The sequence below is a fragment of the Bos taurus genome, chromosome 13, assembly GCF_002263795.3.
Source record: "Bos taurus isolate L1 Dominette 01449 registration number 42190680 breed Hereford chromosome 13, ARS-UCD2.0, whole genome shotgun sequence".
Taxonomy (NCBI): Eukaryota; Metazoa; Chordata; class Mammalia; order Artiodactyla; family Bovidae; genus Bos; species Bos taurus.
Genome location: NC_037340.1, coordinates 37,173,163 through 37,182,967, shown reverse-complemented (window position 1 = coordinate 37,182,967; position 9,805 = coordinate 37,173,163).

Here is a 9,805-nt window from a genome sequence, read left to right as displayed (position 1 = left end):
CATATCTTTAGTCTTGAAAGGACAATTAGGGGGTAAAAAGCTGTCAAGATAAACTATTATATCCATTGAAAACCTCCTTTAAAAATGAAGGTAAAGACATTACAGAGTACCACTGGGAGAACTCTTTGCCAACAGATAGTAACTGCAAAAATAAAATAAAATAAAAAAGTAACAGGTTTTAGGTTGAAGGGAAATGATACCAAGTGAAAGCAAGACTCTTAAGACAAAATGAAGGGATCATAAGGATAATAAATATGTAGCTTTAGACTTGTTTGGCATAAAATCTTGGATTTAAAACCCAAGCCATGATTACCAATCCTTTGCCCTAAGGGAACCAGAGCCTTTTCCTCTCAGAGTGCAGGCTCTCCAGCTGCAACAAAGAGTTGGCCCCTGTCTGCAGCTCTTTGGTGACCTTGGGAAGGTGGCACAGTGGTAAAGAATCTGCCAGAAGCAGGAAATGCGGGTTCAATTCCTGGGTTAGGAAGATCCTTTGGAATCGAAAATGGCAACCTACTCCAGTATCCTTGCCTGGAAAATTCCATGGACAGAGGAGCCTGGCCGGCTACAGTCCATGGGGGTCACAAAGAATCAAGGCTGTGTCAACTGAGCACACCCCCTACAGATGTTATCCTTGGGACTCTTTCTTTCTTTCTTCTTGACTATATTCTTTAAAAAATCATTTTACATTGAAACAGATTACTACCTGCCTGCACTGTGGCAGAAGTTTTACCTTCTAGGTAAATATGGAAAGAAAGGAGCAGTTGGTGGGGCTGGGAGTGGGTCAGTGGGAAAGCTCTGTCCAGCTCCCAACAGAGCTCATATGCAGAAGTCAATGGCTGAATGCTTCTTTGGTGTTTTAGTCCAAGAGAGTTCCTTGTTCTGGGCAGGCAGATGAGGTGAATCGATGCCTTTTGCTTTATTGCTGTTACTGCTGCTCTTTAGTTTAAAATTCACAGCACGCAGAGCCCCAGAGTGTGTCGCTCAGCCCACCCCCAGGGACACAACAGTGCACTTGTCTTTCAATGCTGCAAACAGCCTTTTCTTTCCCCTGAGGTTCCAGCACTGTTTCCAGTTGTTGGTCTTTTGTGTATCTTCTCAGGTATTTTAATGAAAAAGTTAGAGAGGTTACATAAGGTAAGTCTAGTTTTTTGACAACTTTTTACTACTTAAATTCATATATATAGGAAAGTTGAAAGAATTTTACAGGAAATATCCATACACCTTCCACCTAGATTCAAAAGTGTTGATTTTGCTTATTAATGACAAATTTTAAGATGCACAAAAAATAGTTTAATTTAAGCAGATTGTTATTATACACACTCTTAGGACTTATGAGCATTAAATATGCTTTATAATGTTAATAATAAAAATATTTAGCCAGACAAAAACTGGAGTATAAATAATTTTTCTATAAATGATATGTCAGCATTACATTAATAAATGGAGAACTGAAGTAATCATTTTAACAATTCATGTTTTATAAAATTTTAATGAGACTTACTTGGATAATTTTTTACAATGATCCACCTCATTTTATAGATTAAAATTGGTTAAATGATGGGAAAGGAGAAATAAATGACCTTGATATCAATTTGGGCCTATGCTGTCTCAAGTAAAAATTTACCTAAACTATAAATCAATTTCGGCTTTCCAGGTGGCTCAGACAGTAAGGAATCCTCTTGCAGCGTGGGAGACCTGGGTTCAGTCTTTGGATTGGCACTATCTCCTGGAGGAGGGCATGGCAACCTCTCCAATATTCTTGCCTGGAGAATCCTCATGGATAGAGGAGTCTGGTGGGCTACAGTCTATGGGATCGAAGTCGGACATGACTAAGAGACTAAGCACAGCATATAAATAAATTTAGAGCTCAAGACATGTCCTTTTATACCTAATTTCTTTTAAAGGATATTATTTATATTATTATATTATATTATATAATGATATGGGCTTCTCTGATGACTCAGATGGTAAAGAGTCTGCCTGCAATAGTTTCTCACCAGAGGATGAGAACAAGAATGAGAAGATTCTTCTTGGCTTTATAATTCATCACCCTCCAACAAGCTCACGATTTGGGAGAAACTAACATCAACCATCCTCAGTGATCAATGCAAAGAAATAGACGAAAACAACAGAATGGGAAAGACTAGAGACCTCTTCAAGAAAATTAGAGATACCAAGGGAATATTTCATGCAAAGACGAGCTCGATAAAGGACAGAAATGGTATGGACCTAACAGAAGCAGAAGATATTAAGAAGACGTGGCAAGAATACACAGAAGAACTGTACAAAAAAGATCTTCATGACCCAGATAATCACGATGGTGTGATCACTGACTTAGAGCCAGACATCCTGAAATGTGAGGTCAAGTGGGCCTTCGGAAGCATCACTACGAACAAAGCTCATGGAGGTGATGGAATTCCAGTTGAGCTTTTTCAAATCCTGAAAGATGATGCTGTGAAAGTACTGCACTCAATATGCCAGCAAATTTGGAAAACTCAGCAGTGGCCACAGGACTGGAAAAGGTCAGTTTTCATTCCAATCCCAAAGAAAGGCAATACCAAAGAATGCTCAAACTACCGCACAATTGCACTCATCTCACATGCTAGTAAAGTAATGCTCAAAATTCTCCAAGCCAGGCTTCAGCAATATGTGAACCATGAACTTCCAGATGTTCAAGCTGGTTTTAGAAAAGGCAGAGGAACCAGAGATCAAATTACCAACATCCGCTGGATCATGGAAAAAGCAAAAGAGTTCCAGAAAAGCATCTATTTCTGCTTTATTGATTATGCCAAAGCCTTTGACTGTATGGATCACAATAAACTGTGGAAAATTCTGAAAGAGATGGAAATACCAGACCACCTGATCTGCCTCTTGAGAAATCTGTATGCAGGTCAGGGAGCAACAGTTAGAACTGGACATGGGACAACAGACTGATTCCAAATAGGAAAAGGAGTACATCAAGGCTGTATATTGTCACGCTGCTTATTTAACTTATATGCAGAGTACATCATGAAAAACGCTGGACTGGAAGAAACACAAGCTGGAATTAAGATTGCCGGGAGAAGTATCAATAACTTCAGATATGCAGAGGACACCACCCTTATGGCAGAAAGTGAAGAGGAACTCAAAAGCCTCTTGATGAAAGTGAAAGTGGAGAGTGAAAAAGTTGGCTTAAAGCTCAACATTCAGAAAATGAAGATCATGGCCCAGATCATGAAGATCTGGTCCCATCAGTTCATGGGAAATAGATGGGGAAACAGTGGAAACAGTGTCAGACTTTCTTTTTCTGGGCTCCAAAATCACTGCAGATGGTGACTGCAGCCATGAAATTAAAAGACGCTTACTCCTTGGAAGGAAAGTTATGACCAATCTAGATAGCATATTCAAAAGCAGAGACATTACTTTGCCAACAAAGGTTTGTCTAGTCAAGGCTATGGTTTTTCCTGTGGTCATGTATGGATGTGAGAGTTGGACTGTGATGAAGGCTGAGCGCCAAAGAATTGGTGCTTTTGAACTGTGGTGTTGGAGAAGACTCTTGAGAGTCCCTTGGACTGCAAGGAGATCCAACCAGTCCATTCTGAAGATCAGCCCTGGGATTTCTTTGGAAGGAATGATGCTAAAGCTGAAACTCCAGTACTCTGGCCACCTCATGCGAAGAGTTGACTCATTGGAAAAGATTCTGATGCTGGGAGGGATTGGGGGCAAGAGGAGAAGGGGACGACAGAAGATGAGATGGCTGGATGGCATCACCGACTCGATGGACGTGAGTCTGAGTGAACTCCGGGAGTTGGTGATGGACAGGGAAGCCTGGCGTGCTTCGATTCATGGGGTTGCAAAGAGTCAGACACGACTGAGTGACTGATCTCTGATCTGAACGTCAGCCATTGGGCTGAATTCTTGAGAAGCTGAAGGATGATGGCCTCAAAGTCATTCACAAGGAGCACTTCAACTCCAACTTCCTTTAAAAGGTTATGTTTTTATACCAAAACTTAGTTGTAATATTCCTCCACTTTACATTTTTCTTCTCACAATATAGCATTTTAAACAGCCGAGCCAAGGGACCCTAAAGCAGTCTTAGGTCTTATGTAACAATTCCCTGCATATTATTACTATTATTTAAATTGCTTTTCCCTGGCACACATTACAAAGTTTTCCTGCAGATCAAAACCAAAGGCTTGGACTGAGCCCATGTTTGTTTCAACTTGAATCACCACCCACCTGGGTCTGAGTCAGGCTGGCAGTCCAAAGGGAAAATACTGCCTAAGTGTATTACTGCCTCTGGATCTGTCCCCCTGCTCAGGAGCACAGAAGCAGATCAACTGGGAGAGGCCACAAGGCAAATTTGCATGGAGATGAATTCTGGGAGGCAGCAGGGTTGAGAGTAGCCCAGCCATTTGGCAGAGAGTAAACAGAAATGACTTTTGAGTGGAACCATTTGAGAAAGAGCAAGGTTGCTCATGATTCCTAAGTAAGGGCTTGCTGAAGCATTGTTTTAAGCTAGAAACGCTTTCAAGGCAAGCCTTTTCCTTTTGGACAAGTTTAAGACCTGAAAACCAGCCACCTTTGGTTATTATAAAACTTCAAAATGTATATAACATTTTAAAACAAATACTGACGTTCAAGAATTCACTTAAAATAAAAAGTAACTAGAATTGATCTGTTCTTTGCTTCTAGAGGTCCTTTTCGATTCTAGATTTTACATATTCTAAAAGTAGAATCCTTTTGCAATATAACTTTCAGGAAAAGGAAAGGTGGTTTTTATTCACTAATTGTGGCTCTTTCCTTTTTCCCATTGACCAGATTCTGCCAGGTGAGCAAACTGCCAGTTGGCTGAGTCCAGCTGTCAAGTATCTTTAACTCTCTAAGCCTCTAGGACATTGCTCATCAAGGACAGGCATTAATTCCTCTCTGTCAGAGTCTAGCAATATGCTAGGTCTCCTGAGAAGCTGGTGAGGAGGAGGTATTCTATGCCTTATTTTGGGTTAGCTAAGATGGCTTCCCTGGTGGCTCAGAGGTTAAAGCGTCTGCCCACAATGCAGGAGATCTGGGTTCGATCCCTGGGTCGGGAAGATACTCTGGAGAGGGAAATGGCAACCCACTCCAGTATTCTTGCCTGGAGAATCCCATGGACAGAGGAGCCTGGTGGGCTACAGTCCACGGGGTCGCAAAGAGTCGGACACTACTGAGCGACTTCACTTTCACTTTCAAGAACCTGGAAGTCTGGGAGACCATACCGGCTGCTCTAGGAGGTTTTATGGCTGTGACTGGAGAGCATCATTTCCAGCTGCCCCACTGAGTGGCTCGATAGATGCTGGATAAATTGGGACACATTCAGTTCAGTTCAGTCGCTCAGTCATGTCCGACTCTTTGCGACCCCATGAATAGCAGCACACCAGGCCTTCCTGTCCATCACCAGCTCCCGGAGTTCACTCAAACTCACGTCCATCGAGTCGGTGATGCCATCCAGCCATCTCATCTTCTGTCATCCAGCCATCTCATCTTCTGTCGTCCCCTTTTCCTCCTGCCCCCAATCCCTCCCAGAATCAGTCTTTTCCAATGAGTCAACTCTTCTCATGAGGTGGCCAAAGTACTGGAGTTTCAGCTTTAGCATCATTCCTTCCAAAGAAATCCCAGGGCTGATCTCCTTCAGAATGGACTGGTTGGATCTCCTTGCAGTCCAAGGGACTCTCAAGAGTCTTCTCCAACACCACAGTTCAAAAGCCTCAGTTCTTCAGCACTCAGCTTTCTTCACAGTCCAACTCTCACATCCATACATGACCACAGGAAAAACCATAGCCTTGACTAGACAAACCTTTGTTGGCAAAGTAATGTCTCTGCTTTTGAATATGCTATCTAGGTTGGTCATAACTTTTCTTCCAAGGAGTAAGCGTCTTTTAATTTCATGGCTGCAGTCACCATCTGCAGTGATTTTGGAGCCCAGAAAAAGAAAGTCTGACACTGTTTCCACTGTTTCCCCATCTATTTCCCATAAAGTGATGGGATCAGATGCCATGATCTTCATTTTCTGAATGTTGAGCTTTAAGCCAACTTTTTCACTCTCCTCTTTCACTCTCATCAAGAGGCTCTTTAGTTCCTCTTCACTTTCTGCCATAAGGGTGGTGTCATCTGCATATCTGAGGTTATTGATACTTCTCCCGGCAATCTTGATTCCAGCTTGTGCTTCTTCCAGCCCAGCATTTCTCACGCTGTACTCTGCATATAAGTTTAATAAGCAGGGTGACAATATACAGCCTTGACGTACTCCTTTTCCTATTTTAAACCAGTCTATGGTTTAAAATGGTTCCATGTCCAGTTCTAACTGTTGCTTCCTGACCTCAAAAAACAAACAAAAGAAAAATCACCAGAGTTGCAGAATTTCTTTTGCAAAAAAGAGGATTAAAAAAAATCAAGAGGCAAAGTAGAAATAACAGCTTGCAATCAACATGAATAAGCCATTTAAATTCTGTGCAAATGCATCAGTTTGGTGTAAAATACAAGGTGTGGACCAGATAACTGCCTGCCTCATTACTAGCTCTAAAATTCTTTAGTTCTGATGTTAAAAACATCAAAGGTAATTTATAACATTTTTAAAATCCTCAAACAATGACAAAGATTAAAAATGGAGGTCTTAGCTAACTTAGTACCGATGATAGAATTGGACCAACTGGTCCAGAATCTGCTTTATCAACTAGTTATCAAGTTTGCATTGATGAAAAATTGTCACTAGTTCTCAGATTTGTGAAGTGATTTGTGAAGTATCAGATTTGGCCCAGGCTGTGTAGATGCTAAAAATACATAGAAATGTTGTATAAGGACACAAGAAAGCAAAATTCAATCTGTATCACTTTTATTTCTCATGGTTTTTAATTTGAAATTACTACTCAAGATCCAGCTCATATTTATTTTCCTTTTAAAGTCTAGTTTATTTTTCCTTTCACATCAGTGGTCCACTTTATCATGAATATTTTCTCTATTGTGATTTAGTACAATAAGTATATATAGAGTAATGATTACAAAATATTTTTGACAAGTATGGAAAATAGTAGTTAATGTTTTCCATCTGTTTGCTGCATGCTATGTCATGAAAAGAACCATTGATCCTATAGAATCAGGAAACACCTATGCAAGGACATGACAGAAATACAAATACTTAATGAATTAATTTTAATCAGTTACACATTTTTGTAAATGTTACCACATGTTGTTTAAATTACCCATTATCAAAACTAGTATCCAAATGCTATCACTTCCCAGAGCTTCACTCTGGAAAGTTTTAAACCTTGTAATTTAAATTTATTTGTGGAAAATGAGATGTCATTTCTTTCTCAATATCTGATTTCTAAAGCTGAAGTTCAAGTTCTGAAATCTTTCTTCTAAGAGCTTTCATGGAGCTGTCACAAAGGATTTTGTTTGATAGACTTAAATTCTGCAAAAAGTCAAAACTAAGAACTCTATCTAACGATTTCAAATTCAAACTACAGATTGCAAAGGGGAATGCAGAATGTGTCACAATTTCGATCTGCAGGCTTGGAAGGCACTCCAGACAGTCCATGTTCTAGGAAGTCAGGTGATGCTAGTGGTGAAGAATCCTGTCAATGCAGGAGACGCAGTACATGCAAGTTTGATCCCTGGGTTAGAGAGATTCCCCTGGAGAAAGAAATGGCAACCCACTCCAGTATTCTTGCCTGGGAAATGCCATGGACAGAGAAGCATGGTGGGCTACTCTTCTCTTTCACCCTCATCAAGAGGCTCTAGTTTCTACTCACTTTCTGCCATTAGAGTGGTATCATTTTCTACATTCACCTTTATGGCAGAATGTGAAGCAGAACTAAAGAGCCTCTTGATGAAAGTGAAGGAGGAGAGTGAAAAAGCTAGCTTAAAACTCAACATTAAAAAAACTAACATCATGGCATCTGGTCCCATCACTTCATGGCAAATAGATAGTGAAACAATGGAGACAGTGAGAGACTTTATTTTCTTGGGCTCCCAAAATCACTGCAGATGGAGACTGTAGCCATGAAATTAAAAGACACTTGCTCCTTGGAAGAAAGTTATGATCAACCTAGACAACATTTTAAGAAACAGAGATATTACTTTTCTGACAAAGGTTCATCTAAGGTGAATCTAATGAATCTGAAGGTTCATCTGTCAAAGCTATGGTTTTTCCAGTAGTCATGTATGAATGTGACACTTGGACCATAAAGAAAGCTGACCACCAGAGAACTGATGGTTTTGAACTGCAGTGTTGGAGAAGACTCTTCAGAGTCCCTTGGATTGCAACGAGATCAAACCTGTCAATCTTAAAGGAAATCAGTCCTGAATATTCATTGGAAGGACTGCTGCTGAAGCCGCAGCTCCAACACTTTAGCCACTTGATGGGAAGTACTGGGTCATTAAAAAAAACCCTGATGCTGGGAAAGGTTGAAGGCAAGAGGAGAAGGGGCAACAGAGGGTGAGATGGTTGGAAGGCATTACTGACTCCATGGACATGAGTTTGAGTAAGCTCCGGGAGATGGTGAAGGACAGGGAAGCCTGGAGTGCTGCAGTCGCAGAGTCAGATACAACTGAGTGACTAAACAACAACACATCTGCATATCTGAGGTTGTTGATATTTCTTGCGGAAATCTTGATTCCAGCTTGTGATTCATCCAGCCTGGCATTTCAAATGACATACTCTGCACATAAGTTAAATCAACAAGTTGACCATATGTAGCCTTGTCATACTCCTTTCCCAATTTTCAATCAGTCTGTTGTTGCATGTTTGATTCTAACTGTTGCTTCTTGACCCAGATACAGGTTTCTCAGGAGATGGAGAATTTATAATAATTTTATGATAAATATAATAATTTGCTAATTATTTAGTTCAGTTCAGTTGCTCAGTCATATCCAACTCTTTGCAACCCCATGGACTTGCAGCATGCCAGTCCATCCCCAACTCCCAGAGTTTACCCAGACTCATGTCCATTGAGTCAGTGATACCATCCAACAATCTCATCCTTCATTATTGCCTTCTCCTCCTGCCCTCAATCTTTCCCAGCATCAGGGTCTTTTCAAATGAGTCAGCTCTTTGCATCAGGTGGCCAAAGTATTGGAGTTTCAGCTTCAACATCAGTCCTTCCAATGAACACCCAGGACTGATCTCTTTTAGGATGGACTGGTTGGATGTCCTTGCAGTCCAAGGGACTCTCAAGAGTCTTCTCCAACACCACAGTTCAAAAGCATCAATTCTTGGGTGCTCAGCTTTCTTTATAGTCCAACTCTCACATCTATACATGACTACTGGAAAAACTATAGCCTTAACTAATCAGACCTTTGTTGACAAAGTAATGTCTCTGCTTTTTAATATGCTGTCTAAGTTGGTCATAACTTTCCTTTCAAGGAGTAAGCTTCTTTTAATTTCATGGATGCAGTCACCATCTGCAGTGATTCTGGAGCCCAAAAAAACAAAGTTAGCCATTGTTTCCACTGTTTCCCCATCTATTTCCCATGAAGTGATGGGACTGGATGCCATGATCTTCATTTTCTGAATGTTGAGCTTTAAGCCAACTTTTTCACTCTCTTCTTTCACTTTCATCAAGAGGTTCTTTTGTTCTTCACTTTCTGCCATAAGGGTGGTGTCATCTGCATATCTGAAGTTATTGATTTTTCTCCCAGCAATCTTGATTCCAGCTTGTGCTTCATCCAGCTAATTATTAGAAAAATGCAAATCAAAACTATAATGAGATATCACCTCACACTGGTCAGAATGGCCATCATCAAAAAATCTACAAACAATACATTATGGAGAGGATGTAGAGATCAGGCA